Source organism: Cupressus sempervirens, chromosome 4, assembly GCF_028749045.1.
Source record: "Cupressus sempervirens isolate cs-2001-9-10 chromosome 4, ASM2874904v1, whole genome shotgun sequence".
In the NCBI taxonomy this organism is placed as follows: domain Eukaryota; kingdom Viridiplantae; phylum Streptophyta; class Pinopsida; order Cupressales; family Cupressaceae; genus Cupressus; species Cupressus sempervirens.
Genome location: NC_143121.1, coordinates 536,726,565 through 536,746,045, shown reverse-complemented (window position 1 = coordinate 536,746,045; position 19,481 = coordinate 536,726,565). Strand labels below are relative to the sequence as shown.

Below are 19,481 nucleotides of genomic sequence, written 5' to 3'. Positions count from 1 at the left end.
CCACTTATTAACAATAGGCTTGAGGGTTTCATCATGGGTTTTCAGTTCCTCCCATATACTTGTTACTCTTGCCAACTGATCATAGAACAAGGGCCATTCAATTTGATCTACTAAATACATTAGGGCCTTTCTGAGCTTATCCTCATATTGCAAATTTAACTCTACATGTAAGGCCCATAGCTTGCTTTTCTCTTCTTCAAAATCCTCAGCTGTGTAATATTCTAGCCTTTGAGGTGTGTCTGGTATTTCTACAAGGGGGGTAGATTTAAAAAGTTCCACTGGAGGAACGGGATATGTTATTCTTGGCTTGGTAGACTTCCCCATTAGCTTGTCTTCAAGCACAATTCTCCTTTTTACCTCCTTATTATAGGCCACAAGAATTGTTTCATATTTATTTTGTAACTCGAACATAGCCTGTTCCTCCTTCCTAGTAGTGGCCAAAAGAAATTTAGATGAATCCACATTCCAGTGTGCTGCCTGCACATGTGAAGTATCAGCAACCCTTCTTAGAATTATGTTTCCCATCAATCCAGACTCATCTGATTTTGATGGTGTGGCTCTAGATCCTCTTGTTAATGACCAACTAACCAATGCAGCTTGATCCTCAACAAATGCAGTGCCCCTAAAATCCTTTTCATTGTGATCTTGCAAATTCAATTTATTTGAAACAAAATTGAAAACTAAGGCATCAGCAATATCCCAATTTGGTAACAATAAAATATTAGATGCCTTCACCATTTTCCTCCCCTCCTCAAGGCTTATATTCTGAAATTCTTTCATCATTTCTTCTTTAGTTTGTTTCTGGATGGAAGCTTCATCCATTTCTAGATGCTCTGTTTTTAAGCTTTTGCATCTCTCTTCAAAAATATCCATGTTTGCCCTCCATGCAAACTGCTAGAAAGCCCGAGATCTCACGACACTGTCATCAGCCAAAAATTGATGACTTGCCTATTCTAACACAGGGTCCAATTCCCTGCCTCTATAATCTGCTACTGTTAGATCCAAACTTGGGAGGGGAGGTTCTGGAGGGTTGCCCTCATCTAATTCTACTTGAGTAATAAAACTAACTCCCTATGATCCCATCTATTTAATCTGCTCACCAATGATTTGTTCTTCTCCAATCCTCAAAGGGAATTAAGAGGGTGAATATTCCTCAGTTTGAGGCATCTCTTCTTTCATTACCTTCTACCTCTTGGGACTAGGTTCATCAGGTCTCTCCTCTTGGGTTGTACTGGTGGATCCCATTATTTGCTTGCCCTTATCTACAGGAGCCCTTTTATTTTGAATTATAGTGTAACCAGGCTTCTTTTGTATAATTATTTGACCAGCTCCTACATTAAGAGTGAAAGCCAACCTCCTCATGACTTCTCTGGCCTTATCAGGATAAGAATCAATAAAAAATTGTTTCTTCTCATTCATAGCTTCCATTATTCAGGGAAGTTATTCATGAACTTATTTATTCTGTTAGCCTCTGTATTAACTGTTAAATTTCAGGATTTGCACCCAGTACTGAACTGAAAGCGTTTAGTAACCCTTACTTAACATGGGAATCATTTCACTTCGTGGGACATGCAAATGAAATGAGACCTCCGGATTCTAGGCCGGCTCCTATTGGATATTCAGTGATATTTCCAAGATCCTAACTTAAATTTGAAGGGAAAAGGGAAGAAGTTGCTGAAAATGAACCTAAACCTACAATCTAAACTAGGAAATGGTGATACACCAAAATGACATGGAAAACTCAAAAACACTTAACAAAGGAAAAAATCAGACATAAATAATTTGTAATAAGGTTTCAAAACACAAACTACAACCTGTAGGTAGACCTACTTTCCTACACCCAGATGCTGAAATGAGACAAACTAATAAAGAACAATAAAAGCTCACAAATTACTTCATCAAATCATTTTTTGATACACACACAGAACTGCAAGAAGAAAGAAGGCTTAACAAGTAACAACAAAATAACATGAACACAATTCTATCACCTGTATTGAACTTTCCAAGATGAATTACAAATTCTGCAAAAAAAAACCAAAACTCAGAAAGTAGTCACAAACTACTCTCCTGCATCATCAGAACTCCCTCAAAATGAGTTGCAAAACTCATTAAGTACCCCCAACAACTCTTGGGTCGAATGCAGAATAAAAGCCTCAAAGTCAGGGCTTAGAAACTTTCAAAAATCAAGTCTCATAACTCCTAAGACTTTACTAACCTATAATGAGGCCTATGACTCATCAAAAACTACCCCCAAACACTCCAACTGATCACAAATATCTACAAACTGACCTGGCAAAGTCAAATTCGACCCCCTGTTTTCTCTCCACATGTTTCCAAAATATCTTGCCTATAAAGACCATGACATATGCAATGACTCATTTTCTTTTTGCATTTTGAAATAGGAAAATACTTTAAATGATTTATAATTTCATCATTTAAAGATTCCCTTACAATTAGATTATTACAAAAAGAAAATAAAAAATCCCCCTCATTTGCATTTAAATGAACAAAAACATTAAAATGATTAATCATTTTAATATTTCGTCTTAAATAAAATCATATGTAAATAATACAAACCCTTCTCACAAAAACTCCTAAGGCAACAATATAAACCCCCTCCCTCACAATTAAAACAATAAAACTTTAAAAATAAAATAAAATACCATCTCTACCTGCGGACTTCAAAGGTATATGAAATATTGAAAAGGCATAAAAGCCTTTGTTACCCTAAAAGGGTATTCATTTCATGTTCGCACCTTCTGGAAATGTTGAGAAGAGGAGTGAGGGCTTCTTGTTTATTCCTGTAACAGCCATTATCATATCTGCTCAAAAATGGAGGGCTTTACTGCTGCCGTGCATGAAAATGGAAGGTATTTGATGCATTTGCAGATGCTTTTTGTAATCCTTTTGCTGTTCCTAGCCGTCATGAATGATTTGCAAGGTATGTTGTTGCTCTTTTGAAGCTGCCATGAAACTATTTGTTTGCTGCTGGAAGGGATTCATTGTGGGTTTTTGTTATTGAAATTATGGTTTCCTTAAAGTCTCCATGAAATGATATGTGCTTACCTTACTCTTTATGCTGTTTGAGATTTGAAAATATTTCTTTACGGTGTTAGAACTTCTATCATATGGTATTCACTTAACATTTTCAGGTTATCAACACCAAAGTGACTAGCTATGCAATCTTGTAGTCGGAGTCCCAAGCAACTTTGTCCTCTCTATTCTAATATGCCCTTTTTCATACAGCTCTATTACACTGTTTTCATCCTTTCCTTCATCTTCGCTATGTTTACAATGTGTTCCCTTCAAGCTCGATCCAATACACATGCAACCAGCACCAAAAGTCATTATAAAGGAGTAAGAAAGAGGCATTCAAACCGCTTCATTTGTTGTTGTTGTTGAAGCCACCATGCTGAATCCGTATGACTATGCGATTTAACTTGATATATCTGAACAGCAAGTATACGTGGGTGTCGGCTTTTGTTGATACTTGTCTTGTTGAAGCTGGAACTTGTGTTTTGGGCCTTCACTATTAAGATTATTTGCCCAAATAATACTTCATCTGGTGAAGCTTTATCATTCGCTGGCATTTTTGATGTTGAGGGTTTTATTGACTGTTACGCTGATGGTTTTATGGCATTGAAGGTTGCAGCTGATGCTTGTTACACAACTCAGAAATTTTGCTCCAATTGTTGTTCCATCATAGTTGTTTGACAAAATGTAGAAGAACTAAATCTTAAACCTTCACGAGTTTCTTAAACTAATTTGGTAGAGGCCATCACATCATTGGTAGGATCCTTGTGCAATTGAAGCATGATACCTGCTGCTGTATACCTTTGATATAAATGAAACTTGTGAGTCACCTACACAAGAAAATCTCACAAAAAACCATCGAGTCTTGAGTTTCACAAGAAAGTTGATCTCCATCCCTTTCATAACTAATCTTCTGTATATACCAAGTCATACAATCAGGATCAACACGTTTTAACTACTCAGATGTGCTTGCAACAATTATATCAGCTTCCATGGGTTTATAAGAGACCGCCCGCATTTTGCAATCTTTAGATTATTTATTACTTTCTGCTATTATAAAATATATGTTAGAAGTTTTGTTGGATTGCACATGCTATTTTATCTCCATGTAACCTCCTTGTGTACTTGATGTCACCCCCATACAAATTTTTTGAAAGTGTGCTGGTTTAATCTGGTTCTCCAATTTATGCTGTAGCTGTTCATCCTACATCTGCATTTTGAGATTTTGTCAACATATTTTCCAACAGCATGTTTTACACTTGCAATGAAAGTTCTTAGGTATAGCTTTAAGTATTTTTCCTTGATTATCTCTCATGCTTTCTTGCAATAGTACACATGTTTACAATCTGCGATGGCAATCATTATTTATTTGCTATAATCCTGTAGCATAATATTCTGTGAGGTTCGAGCACCGGCTTGTGACACTCACAAATGACTTTGATTTCTTTCTTTCAATTTACTTTCTTTCATAATGAAATGCATCAACAGATAGAGTATGTGTAATTGTAGAGATAGCAGTCATTGCTTAGATCCTTCGAGATCTAACATCAGTTTCTTTCATTTTTTTACAGCTGTTGGAAAACGTAGAGCTTGGATCTGGATGAGCACGCCAGGAATCTCGGGAACACATAACCAGTCAAAGCAACAGGCAATAATTGGTTATCTCTATTCTCACTTCTTTATTTCATATGTATCTATTTGTGTATTTTCTTATGAAAGAAACTTAGTAGCTCCACTCACGGCTTGTGTGAGAATTTTCTTTTCCAACATTTTTTATTCATTTCATACTTTGTAAACATGAAAATTGTATATTTGAAAATGCATAATACAAGGACATTTTCTATGTTTTGTGAAATGAATGGCATTTATGTATTTTCCTTATATGAATACTTAAATTTTACACGTGCGAAATTTGAGTAACATTAACATTATCTAAAGGACTATATCTCTAATCAAAACAACGAATGAATTCGAGGACCCAAGAATAAACTCTCCATTATTCTTTTTTAGTTTTCTGCTCCTATAATGAGAATTCATTCCTTATAATGTCCTCTAGATAATATGAATCATGCTTGACCTATCCCAACTTAATTCTATGCCTCAAGGTCTGATTAAAAAATCCCTCAGAATCACAAAAACGGGGATGGGAGACGGCCATCATATATTGATCCAAAATTTTATGCAAAAAGAGCCAACCCCCTTTGGTAATCACAAATTGATGGGCCACTGTACAAGTAGGGAAAATTGACCTTAGTTGCCTTTTCAATAGAAACATTTCTTCTACTCCTAATTGCCACAAAACTTTAGCCATTCCTACCTTCAAAGGTAGGCAAGACATGAGGACTCCCTTTAAAACCATAGATTCTGAAAACTGTAGAAACAGAGTAAGGAATGATATCTCCCCAATTATGTGAAACTTTCAAGTTATGGGGTTTGTCCATAGGTCTGAGGAGGTCCATTAATACCTTAGGGATTCTCGGATTGTCTCTTAATATGAGACATCTCAATTTAGAAGCAAAATACCTATCAAATCTAACAAAATTGGCATTATTTGCATCCCAAGTCATATCCGCACTCCACAACTGGATTGGCAGTGCTTCCCCATTCTCTTCTCTGTTCAATTCCATCTCATTACCAAAATATGTCACCCCCTTGAACAAGAACATATGCATCAATAGAGAATAGTGGCCAAAAGTTTTCTCCACTTTGTCCTTCGCAATTCCGACTAAACCAGTATGAATTTCCTCAACCAAAAAGGAGGCAAAATCAAAGATAACATCTACACCGAAAGAAGCAATCTGAACCATCATATACATAAGGCCAATGGGCATGAAATCCTGCTCATCCTCACCAAAAACATGACACAGGGTTCTGTATATTTCTACAACCCAGGAAGTGAAAAGACTCTTCTTAAAAGGTTCCCTAGAGGCTGCGGTAATTACCGGCAGAGTTCCTATTGTACCAATGTGTTCCCTCAATGCACCTCCCCTAATCACATCCTTCTTTGCTTTGTATTCATTTTCTAGTTCTGGCAGATTTATTGGCACATGGTAATCTGACAATGGTTCTAGGTGAAAAGCCTCTCTAATTTCTTCAGCACTAATCGAGATCAGAGGCACACCATCATTTCTTCTTACCACCCTAACAGCTTGGTCATAATTCTTGGCAATGGCTTCAAGCAAATCATAATCCATGAAAACACTTGGGACTACTAGCTTTTCAAAATCAAAATTCCAAACTTTAGCATGTGGTAAAAACAAATTCCTCTCTGAAAACCACTTTTTAAACAAGACAAGACCAGTTTCGTAGTTGTTGCATCCCTAACCCAGTTCCCCTTGTCATATAGGCCATTAGCAATCTTAAGCTTAGGGTTTAAGGAAATTAACCTTTTGACTTGTGCAAGCTCGGTGGTGGATTCTGGGAGTAATTCTAGCAAATCATCATGAACATTTCTATCCATATAATTAATTTGCCCAAAAAATGCTTTCTTAGGAGGCATCTTGATCATAATAATAGGAACTAGAATGCTATAGAGGTTGTATGTGAATACTTACTTGACTTGCCAAACTTGTTCTTCTCTGAACCTCTACAATTGTTCTTCGAACAAATAAGAAATTGCCTCACATCTTTACTAGGCTTAACACAATACAATCAACAAGCTCTTGTGCTTAGAAAATGTGAAATCTTTGTTTGAGTGAGACTAGAAGTGATAAAATCTCCTATATTGTACTCTGTTTTTCTCACACGCAAAGCTTCCATTCATCATAAATGCACAAAATAGAGAAACAGAGTGGCACCATACTTCCTTTTAAATTTGATCTTCGAAAACTCCTATGATCACGGAATGAAAATTGGGCTGACTCACATTTCCTCTTAACATGCTGGCGGTCAACCCAATAAAATAACTCCATTTGTACCTTTCCTCTAATGCTGGCGTTTCAAAATGGGCCCACGGATGACTGAGGACATGTGTCATCAACTCGCTACCTCGCTATACATAACTTTTGAGCACCTTTCTATAGCGAGCTAGCAATAACCATTGATTTTACTTTGATCCTGTGATAGACATTTGATACAACCCTTAAGAGAACAATGGTGGGTCCCTCACTCGCTACCTCTCTATACATAACTTTTGCACATCTTTTCATAGCAAGTTAGCCAGTATCGTTGATTTATGCTTGATCTGACAATTTAGAATCATTTACATGTTCTCTGCATGGGGAGTGGGTCCAAGATACTGCTGTCGCTGAGCTGGCTTAACATGTTGGCACACATATATATTATTTAATTTCGAATGACATCATTTTTCCTTGACTCTACCGTGTTTTTCATTTTCAGGCATGTCGCTACCTCGTTACTGGCGAAAAACACAAACTTCCCGGTAGCGACATAGCAAGCTTCGGTGGAGTCAAAACTTCCAGCCTATAAATGCTAAGTAGGATGCCACCGTGTCATTTAATCTACACAACTCATTTTTGATGAATCACTTGTTCGAGGCCCATCTCTTTTAAAATTTCCATTACATCACAACCCTCCGACTAGTCACTACCTCGCTACCAGTGAAAACACCAACTTCCCAGCTAGCGAGATAGCAACTTCTGGCGGAGTCAAAACTCTGGTGATAGAGAACAAAAACACATTGATTGAAAATTCGTCAATTAATACTGGTGTCAGAGAAGGTGGTCATGCATATTTATGAACTTGCATGGGAATTTCTATGATCACATTAGTTTTTAAAACAAATTGCCGCTTCCTTTAAAATTTGGGCGCTTGCTATGTCGCTACTGGCAGGTCGCATAGATTTTCTGATAGCGACTTAGCAAGTCACCGGAGAAACTTCAATTCCGGTGACACCATTTGTGAATTCTTCCTCATACGTCCTTTTTTGATACTGACAATCCTAGGCCAGTTCACTAAAGCCTTCTTTAATACTAACAATCCTGGGACATAGCACGTAATCATAATGTCTTGATATTAACACACCTTTTTCGGTGCCGAACTTCATTTTTCAGCACCAGGACATAGTTCTCTGATGGTCGCTACAGCACTATAGGAAACAACCTTGCAACTTTTTATAGCGAGTACGCAACATTTGTTGATTCTAACAAGATCCAATGGCGGGATAAGATTTTTCAAAAGGACTCAACAATGACCTCAACGTAGACGGGAAAGAATATTCAGTTGATGTTAGGACTTTTGCGCCAAAATAAGATTTAAAAGGCAAGACCTAGGGTTTTACACAGATTTTAAAAGATATCAAAAATACGAGACCAAAACCGAAAACCCTAGGACCTAACAAAAGAACTCACATCTGATTTTTTCACCATGATTCTAAGAAAAATTAATATGTAAAAAATCAGACCAACAGAATGGTCTATAGATACCATTAGGATAAATCGCAACTATGGATAAATCATCATATTAGAGAATCACAACTATGGATAAATTGTCATTTAGAACTATTTTCACTAGTAGCTAAGATATCAATTTGCATCATACATGGAAGAAGTTGAAGAGCAGTCAATACACATCAACATCATGAGAAGAAGTGATTTGGTTAATGAACTGATTACTAAATCAATATGGAGCGATATAGAATAGAAAATGAGGAATCCGTAAGGGGTATTCCGGTTCCCAAGTGCTGATAAGTATGATAGCTACTATGAAGACCAAAAACCAAGTGATAATTGATCAATGATCATATGTATATCCAATGATGGTCCATGATTACTATGTAACAAGATGATACACAAATCAGGAGACGCTGTATCAATAAACATAAATAATCAAGACGACATCAATCAACATATGACTGAGCAATAATAAGCATACAGCACTCATAACCGATACCGATATGGAGGAACAGCAATATGTTATGAAAATGATTAAGTGAAAAAATGACAAACTTTGAGATTTATTGAACCAATGAACCATATTATTATACTAGCTCATGCACACTAACTAGTGAGATTATTACTATTGGCATCCAATAAGGAGAATATTATAATCAATAACTAAAGGCCGATTAATTATTGAATGAAAGGATGCAAATCTAACAAAGAAAAGGTGCGTCTAGAAATGATCATGAAGGGATACAATCTTCATTATTAAAAAATGTTATACTAACTGATCTTATTGTTAGAAGACTTGTAACGGAAAGGTGCGATTAGCAAAGGAAATGAAGGGACATGAGACATGTCCCATACAATGGCACTCCTCACTCAAGGCTGCAGATATAAGAAAGCTTTTCCATTGATCATTCAGAAATACAACACAAATTATTCAAAACACAAAACAATTTAACACAAATGTCTTATATTCATTTAAAGAGGTTCTTCAAAATCTATTTCTTCTTTCAATCATTTTATCTTTATTATTCCTAGCTAAAAGAAATGAATATTTCTAAGTTTTGAATCTACATGAACAATGCACAACTTTTATTCAACAGAGGTATGAAGAATACTCATGATAGATAGTCATTGTCAGAACGCTCCAAAATACTGTCAGCTGGCTTCTTCTTGTATGTTTTGATTGTCTCCAAGTAACGAGCACACTCTTCCACACTGCAATCTCCAAACAACAATCCTAATTAAAGACAAAAAAAACTCCCATTTAAAAGAAAAAAAAATAGTTTTTCATGCATGTTTGACCCTATGTTCTGAGTGTTCCTTGGTGGGGTAGTACAAAGGATCCGTGGTGTCTTCCTAGGCAAGTTTGCAAGAGGTTGGAACATAGTAAATTAGACGCAAATCCTAGTAACAAATGTATAATGTATAGTAACATTAAACCCTGGAAGGATTGCTACCGAAGAGGCAAAACTGATGCTAAACATAACAATTTGATTTTGGAAGGTGAAGTAAAAGCGATTGCAATAGATGATCTAGTACTCAATAATGAAGTATTTTCCAAGACTTCAAAAATTGTGGCAAAACATTCATGTGAGCCAGTATTTTAAGAAAGAAGCCCCATTTTATACATTTGTGAAGTTGTATATTAAAAGTGTTACTCAGCATTTTGACTTTTACTAGCTTTGAGGATGAGTCTCTTTAAGGAAAAGGGCATGTTGTGTGCCTAGACACAAAATAACATTATACTTCTTTTCTAGCCTATAGCCCTAGTTCCCAAAAATACATCTCTTCTTTTCAAAATGCAATAGATAGAACCACCATTGTTTGAGTACTCTTTCTTTACAGTTAGGAATTTGTAGCTGCAGTTTATCTTAGGAGAGCATGTACTTCCCATATTTTGCAAATATGGTGTTGTTTGATATTTTTCTGCAATTCATTCTATGAATTTTTAAGGTACTCCTCAGAATCCGCACTATGAAGGAAAGAAAACAATATTCAAAACTAAAATGAAAACCATTTATTTCATTGGTAAACAGCAGGGAACACAGTTATCTAAGGGTAGAAATGATAGCTCAAGGTGAAAAAGGCTTCTAAGGAGATGCAAGCAAGATGATTAAAGAATTTTTTCATTCTTGATAGATAGAATCATACCTCAAAAATCCATCCACAGGTTCAACAAGAGGTTCCCAAAAGTCATGCTTTTCATTATATGACCTTGTCACTAATGACAAATTTACTGTTGAATTTAAGTAATCGAGTCTTCCATGTAAACTAGACATGATGCCAGTGAAACAAATGTTCAACAATGGAACCATCTGCATGGACAAATGAAAAGTGAATACCAATGTCAAACCACTGATGGATTCCATGATCTAAACATCATCATATAGATCAAAACTATTGAGATATAAGATTTACATAGCCATTTTCATCACTAAATTGTGAGAGTACATGCAAGCGAAGTGTCACATCGCAACATTCCTACCCATGAAATGCTTACCAGACCCCCAAAATCATCAAAAAGTGTTGTTCAAATCCTTTGTACTTGGGCATCAATCACTAAGTCATCTAGTTCATGGGAATTGGTCTAATCAGCCAGTCTCAGGGCAAACCTTCTTGGTGGCCTTTTTATTCCAATTCTTACAAGCAATGTACCAGCCTGTAAATTGCGTCACATGGTCAGATTCAAGAAAAATAAAAAAAGAATCTCAATTATTCTTCTGCAAAAGTGATCAACAGATTATACCTCACTATCTAGCATCCATATGCTAAAGTCTTCTCTTCTCTGTTTAATTTCAGTTGCATCCCAAATACTGTTATCAGGGAACTGAGCTCCAGTTACTAAATCATTGCAAATACAATGCAATGAATTGAATTCACCTAGTTTTGGGGGAGATTTTCTTGCAATGCATCCTAGAGAAACATATCCAAGAGGAGCCTGAGGCAACCAGAAGGAGATACTTTCCACGCCTCTATGTTTATATATTTGTCCCATTTTTATGAAGTCTAATGGTGGTTTTAAAAGAACCCCGTAATTTAGGCCATGAAGAATCAAACTTTCATTTGGAGGCTCAAATCTGCATTCCAGAACATTTCAACAATAGGAGAAATGTTAATAATAGCAGTCGCTTGAAGTACAAAATAAAGAAAAGCATTATAGCAATTGACCTGTACAGTGAAGAATTGAACATGTAAGGAAGATAGTTAAGAACCAAGATTGATGTACAATAATTAAAAAATACAAATAAAGTGTGCTTTGCCTGTTGAGGTATAAGCGGCATCTGCTACTGCTGCTACTGTTATCGAATAGGTGTAGCTCCAGACCACCTAACATTAGATCGCTGTCCTTGTTGTGGCTGAACCAAAGAAAGATAGAAATTTGGAATAGGTGCATTTCCTGGCCTACTACCAGGGACAAGCTGCTACTGATAACCAAATCCACCAGCCTGTGACAAAATTGGCATCAGATCATAAACTACCAATGAAAACAATGCTGAATGAAGAACTTGCAAAAATTTGGAATGGTTTTCCAAGCATGACATGCTAAAAAGGGCAATTTGTTCTTATATAAGAACATAACAAATAAAAGTTGATGAACGTTGAGCTTTTCATTTCAGATTGGTCACCAAACAAAAGTTGACACATCCTTTTCTTCAAGATGAGCATACAACCATTTGCAATGTATCAAAATTAACTTTGAATTGATTAGCATAGATTAATAGCATCAGTAGCAAATGGTGTCACCGGAATTCGCAAATGGTGTCACCGGAATTGAAGTTTCTCAAGCAACTCGCTAAGTCGCTATCGAAAAATCTATGCGACCTACCGCTAGCAACAAAGCGAGTGCCCGAATTTTAAAGGAAGCGGCAATTTGTTTTAAAAACTAATGTGATCGCGGAAATTCCCATGCAAGTTCATAAATATGAGTGACCACCTTCTCTGACACCAGTATTAATTGATGAATTTTCAATCAATGTGTTTTTGTTCTCCGTCACCGGAGTTTTGACTCCGTCAGAAGTCACTATCTCGCTAGCTGGGAAGTTGGTGTTTTCACTGGTAGCGAGGTAGCGACTAGTCGGAGGGTTGTGATGTAATGGAAATTTTAAAAGAGATGGGCCCCGAACAAGTGATTCGTCAGAAATGAGTTGTGCAGATTAAATGACACAGTGGCATCCTACTTAGCATTTATAGGCCGGAAGTTTTGACTCCGCTGGAGCTCACTATGTCGCTACTGAGAAGTTTGTGTTTTCCGCCCGTAGCGAGGTAGCAACATGCCTGAAAATGACAAACACAGAAGAGTCAAGGAAAAATGATGTCATTCAAAATTAAATAATATATGTGTGCCAGCATGTTAAGCCAGCTCAGTGACAGCAGTATCTTGGACCCACTCCCCATGCATAGAACATGTAAATGATTCTAAATTGTCAAATCAAGCATAAATCGACAATACTCGCTAACTCGCTATGGAAAGATATGCGAAAGTTATGTATAGCGAGGTAGCGAGTGAGGGACCTACCATTGTTCTCTTAAGGGTTGTATCAAATGTCTGCCATAGGATCAAAGTAAAATCAATGGTTATCACTAGCTTGCTATAGAAAGGTGCTCGAAAGTTATGTATAGCGAGGTAGTGAGTTGATGACACGTGTCCTCAGTCATCCGTGGGCCCAGTTTGAAATGCCAGCATTAGAGGAAAGGTACAAATGGAGTTATTTTATTGGGTTGACCGCCAACGTGTTAAGAGGAATTGTGAGTTAGCCCAGTTTTCATTCCGTGATCGTAGGAGTTTTCGAAGATCGATGGCACAAATTTAAAAGGAAGTATGGTGCCACACTGTTTCTCTATTTTGTGCATTTATGATGAATGAAAGCTTCGCGTGTGAGAAAAACAGAGTATAATACAGGAGATTTCATCACTTCCAGTCTCACTCAAACAAAGATTTTGCATTTTCTGAGCACAAGATCTTGTTGATTGTATTGTGTTAAGCCTAGTAAAGACGTGAGGCAATTTCTTATCTATTCAAAGAACAATTGCAGAGGTTCAGAGAAGAACAAGTCTGGCAAGTCAAGTAAGTATTCACATACAACCTCTGTAGCATTCCAGTTTCATTTCAGATCGGTCACCAAACAAATGTTGACACATCCTTTTCTTCAAGACGAGCATAGAGCCATTAGCAAGGTATCAAAATTAACTTTGAATTGATTAGCATAGATTAACAGCATCAATAGCAAATATATCAAAAAATATGAATATATATAGTATTTACTTGAGGTGGCATGAGTGTGGGTGGCCGTTGTCCATAGAACATTGGTTGGCTTAGACCTGGACCTCCAGGAGGGTATATAGGAAGACAAGTTGGCATAGATTGTGCCACGTCAATCGGATTTTGCATTTGTGAGAATTTTACCTACATAAAACAATCAAGATATGCCAAATTAGTATGGCATTTCCACTGACAGAATACTAATAATTTCAACCAACCAAATAAACATTGTGAATCAATAATTCCCAGAGTCATACTACTTACAGCAATATTTTGAGTAAGCAAATACATTCCAGTAATAAACACACATTTAGGAACCCAACAATTCCTAAATTTCTACCTGGACTTAACCATCTAACCTACTGACTATATTATTAATACCCTTCCACCCCCTATAACCTCATGACCATTCTTTCCTACTCTTATCAAAAATAGTTCCATCAAGATAGCTCAAGTCCATACTAAATGTCTTAATGATTGAGTTTCTATATATAGTTATCTTATTTAGACTACCTGACTTTGACTTTCAGTAAATTTGCTAAATCTTAGAGATAAATTGTAAGATAAGCACAAGAATTGAATATGGATCCATCTTGGTGAATTGATTTGAAAATAAACAGCATGGAATCAAGTTTGTAAATCTACTCCTCAAAATAAGAATGAAAAGAAGTACCTATAACCTTGCTCTTCTCTCTTCTTTGCGCTGAGCCAGCGCAACATAGAGTGGCTTGCTGACTACTATTTTCCCATTCATTTTTACAAGCTACATACAAAAACTTACAATCTTAAGACAAGAGATATCAGAAGACAAGTTTCAGGAGTTCAAAATATTTTATAAACATTAACATCTGCTCAAAACAAGCCATACTTATAGCTCGAGATGTTTCATCATGAGTTGAGAAGGCCACAAAACTAGAGCCCCAACTATAACATTCAATGAATACAATCACATGACATTCATTAATATGATATAAAATTCATTAATACGCAATAATCAGCATTGGCTGCCGTTCATTAATGATGTGGAGGGAGGGTGGTGGTCTTCAAGACACAATGAGAATTTAGAAATTTCAGAGGTTTAGGCACTCTACACAAAATGCCTGCAGCTAGTCTCCTATGTAGAGTTATTCTTGTGTGTGGAAAATATTTGCTTAGGCTTTGCCTACACCTTAAACTTTGACTTAAGTGAAATATTTTTCCCAAAGTGCCTAACGTCTGGAACTTCAACTTAGCATGGATAGAAGGTGATGATTGTATGTATCTTGATGTATTCCAGCACTCAATGTACTCAAGAAGGTTCTTAACTTCTTATGCAAGCATGTAGATCAGCCTTGGTACCACATGTATTCTTCACTAATTGCTCCTTTTATAGTGCAATGGTTGAACCTTCATGTATTCGTCTTTGTTATGCTTGAGGTAGAATTCCTCCCACGTAGCGCTAAAAAAGCCTCCCAAGCCAGAATTGACTGGTTATTCATGTTATTAGACAATTTCAGCACTACAAATACAATCTTTATCGCATCAGCGAAGCAGATGACAAAATAACATGATTCAAGCTATTGAATCCAGAGATCTTATCATGCTAGCAACTATCTTGGGACTAAAAAAAATATCTCATTCACATCTAAGGCTCGGGAATTTATCATTATCACATCCTTACAAACAAAACAAAAATATAACAGTACACTTCATGAATCTATCAATGTGAAATCCTTGCAGACAAAGTACCAATATGACAGTACTGAATATTACACTTTACACTTCACTCCTTTTCTATCCTTTAATGTTGTTTACTTTTAACAACAATGATATAGCTCTTTAATTGGCAAAGGCTTATGAAACAAAATGCTCTCAAATTATATTCAACCAATTGCTTTTAGAAAATTAGAAAGCCCCAAGTAAAAATTGAAATATATGATCTGAAAGAGATGTCAGATAGAAGTTAAACCCTTGAAATGTCTGCAGCTCTCAGTAACAACTCCAGTCTTGGAGACACTTAAGCATGTTCATTGGTCTTTTTTAATTTGGTTTTGTTGTCATCCCTAGATGCAAACAACTTCACACTTAACCAGTCACGCTCGTAGTGGATCTTATGGTTCACTTTGCCTCTCTGGAAAGAGATCATGGTGCAGCTAAGCCCAACAAAATAGATATTTGGCATCAGTTCCTAATCATAAAGTTTTGATTCAACAAAAGAGATGGTATCAGGGTTACCACACAGCAGATTTAGATGTTTGGTATAATATTAAAGAGTGTCTAATTAGTATAATCATAGCATAATCCTCAAACACTTCCAATTCGAATATTGCTAGTTTTTTAAACACAAGGCAACTACCATTCAATCGCGTTTGATTACTATATCATCCATATTAAAAGAATCACCTTTATCATATGTTGTTAGCGTTGATCAATGTGAATGTTAAATAAAAATTGGAACACTACCGTCTTTTAAACAATGTTGTATGGTAAATTTCAAAATGATATCCAATATGACCAAGCCTCCTTCATGATGCTCCTGATTTTCCTATTTGAATATTGCCAGTTTTTTAAACGCAAGGTAAATACCATTCAATCACCTTTGATTACTATATTATCCATATTAAAAGCTCTGATCATTTGGAGGACAAGAAGCGGAGCTTCAACACCTATTTGTCTGGGACGAAGTACCAATGGTGGTCAAGTCTTAATTTCATAATTAAGAGAATGTTGAACAAAAAGACATAAGTTCTGATATATATATATATATAATATTAAAAGTTATGTAATAATAAGCTAATACAACTATTCTGAAAAGACTAGATAAAATTTTGTATTAAGAGAAATTACAAAAAGTTTACCCATAGACTGGTTTGCATAAAATGTCGCATGGCTTGGTTTCCTTGATCTCTTGTGGGCTCCATTTTGAGAGGAATCTGATTTTCCTTTGTCTGTTGCGGCTGCACTCCTGTCTCATGAACCAGTCAAGGATATTTTGGAAGTTGATTTAAATGCTGCCACAACCATCACTGGTTTGAGCACATGCCAACCTAATTGAAAAGAAACAACACATATAATATCAGCTTACATGTAAAATTCAGTAATTCCCCAAAAAGGCACTAGAGGATGTAAAAGGCACTAAAAGTGCAATATTGCAAGTTTCTTCTAACAGATCTATTTGAAGTTCTCTGCTGTCACAGGAAAAGTGACAGCCTGTCACTGTTTTGAAGAAATTTAAGGAAATATGCCTCTCCCACTTTTTGTGATTAAAATGCAACTTGTGGGAGACGTACTTAAGCCTGTAAATATGATGTTTTTACTATGATTTAGATACAGGTGAAAGTGAACAGAGAAAGGAACAGTGGGTGACTGATGAACAAACAATGAGGGTGCACTTAGAAAGCACCACATGGTGAATATAGTGATCTGAGGGTTGGAGTGGATAAATGAGTGTTGGAAACAATGGAGGGAGTGTATTGTAAGGTGTCTAAACCATTAGACAGGTTTTGTGAAACTGTTAAGGGTCTTTTCTAGAGAGCCCTAGGCTAGAAACCCTTAAAACGAGGGTTTGATGAAAGAATGCTTAGATGTGAGTGGAAGTTCAAACAAATTTAGGAATCATTCTATTTAATAGATTCCTTAAGACTATGTCAAGGTTTGGAATGTTGGAAGTAAGAGCAAAAAAGAGTTGCTTTGTAAATGGAGGGCTAATTAGGCCTAGTTGCATGTAGGAGCAGTCATAGAAAGGTTCATCAGTCACAGGATGAAAGGACTGAGATTCATAGGGTTTCAAGAACTCAATAAAGGGTATTTGAAAAGGTGAAGAGGTTACTAGGTTGTTTGAGAAGTTTGGAAGTAAAGTGCAGATCACTTGCAGGACAGGCCTATTGAAGGCAGTTTTAAGTTTGAGACAAAACTAATGTTTGGTAGGAGTTGGAACTCCTTATGTTATTTGAAGGGTATTGAAGCATTGTAAGGATCAGGGGAGTCTTTGAGTACAGAGATCAAGGGTTGGTATTGAAGCATTGTGATCCTTAAGATTTCTAAAATTACAAGAAAGGTATTAAACAGGGCTTTTTGGAATATGGAAACATTTGTTTTAAGGGCATTGTATTGAGAGCTTGAGCCGACTCCTTGTGATGTCAGTCATCATAAGTATCATGCTCAAATGGCTTCAAGTATTGAGTGTTCTAGCATTGGTCATTAACCTCATTTTCTTTGAAATTGTTTGGTGAAGATTTGCACATGAAATTGAATTTAACCCTAGCTTACCTAGATGCTAGGGTTCTAATTTTTGCAAACCTGGTAAAAGTTTTATTTTTCCAATTGGACATAGGGTTATTCAGCGTAAATTAATTCAATTGGGAAACACCTTTTTTCTTTGTAAAAAGAATGACCATCAAAGAAAAAATTGTCCTATTTCAAAATAAAAATGTAATGGCCTAACCCTAGAATTCTTATACATTCTAAAGTCTCAGTTTTTTGTCAAGAACAGGATAAAATGTAGGCAAGGTAAGCACATACTTTAGAGAACTGTAGCTTCTGTTGAGCAGCCTGAACAAAATCATATTATATTAATGGGGAGTCTAAAAGGCAAACACCTACCTTAGAAAAACATACTTTCAAGAGGAATCCAAGACTAAAACAAGCTGCATGAAATGTGATGATAATGAAGACAATTAGAAGAATAATAAACTCATAGAGATAAAAGAGGAAACCCTCTAAATCTAACATCATAACCCAGAATCTGGTCAAATAGTTAGAGGGAAAAATAGCGAGTTACTTTGAAACAATACATATGGATGCCAAATCCTCTCCTCTTCTGCCCCATAAATGAAGATAAATTCTGTTTGTTGAAATGTCGAAGGCCTTGGTTGATTGTTACTCATTTAAACATTTTGCAACTCAAGAGACAATTTGGGTTTAATATGCTTTAGCAAGTAAAACTTGCTAGCTTTTCTTTGGAGTGTACTCTGGAATTTATTTTGAAAAATGTCATCTTTTGTAAATATATATTATACAAAGAAAAGGGGGTCCGCTATTTTGTTGTCTTGGTTTGTTGACATTGGCTGCTCCCCATGTAACAGAGCCATGTGGGTCATTATTGAGTGTCAAGGTTATAAATTTGGGATCTGTTCTTTATATTTTCCCATTTTGGTAATGGCTATTATAGAGAATGGATAGAGGAGAGGAGTCAATTAGCCTCTAGCCTTCCTAAAGTTCCCTAGATTCTTGATGGGCCAGAGACGTGGAGTTTGTTAACCTATAAACTTCCTAAAGTTCCTTGGATTCTTGATGGGCTAGAGACGTGGAATTTGTTAATGTATAAACTTCCTAAAGTTCCTTGGATGCTAGTGAGGACATCAATATGATAGGATAATAAAGATACATCTTGTTGTAACAGAATACACTTACTTTTTAGACTAAAATGAAAAGGGTCCTTAGCTTGTTTGACCTTCTTGAACATAATGAAAAAGGGTCCTTAGTTTGAGCTTTACTTGGTTTCAAGAATACTATAATATTCTCTACTTAACAAGGCCAACCACGTGAAGGTGGAAGCTCATCTAGCCTCACCCCCCTCCCCCTAACATCAATCTAAAGTACCCATTATCATCTTATTACATACTTCATTCATTCATTCGTCCATTTATGAACTATAACATTCAATCAATACAATCACATAACATTCATTAATATGATACAAAATTCATTAATACACGATACTAATCACGACTTCATTAACACATAACAATATTCATTAACATAAAATAAAAATTTGTATTAATACGCATCATTCATACATAATTACTTAAAACAAAGTTCTTTCATTATCCAACAAGGTTTATCAAAGAAGATTTTTAAAA

General features: G+C 36.1%; 1 long non-coding RNA gene across 1 annotated transcript in view; it reads right to left on the bottom strand.

The window, feature by feature from the left end:
* LOC149562301 (uncharacterized) overlaps positions 1–16,680 on the bottom strand; it is a 33,364-nt gene extending 16,684 nt beyond the window's left edge. Inside the window, exon 1 of the long non-coding RNA XR_016363491.1 lies at positions 16,479–16,680. This is a non-coding gene — a long non-coding RNA (uncharacterized LOC149562301). The remainder of the gene's footprint in view (positions 1–16,478) is intronic.
* Positions 16,681–19,481: the final 2,801 nt, after the last annotated feature.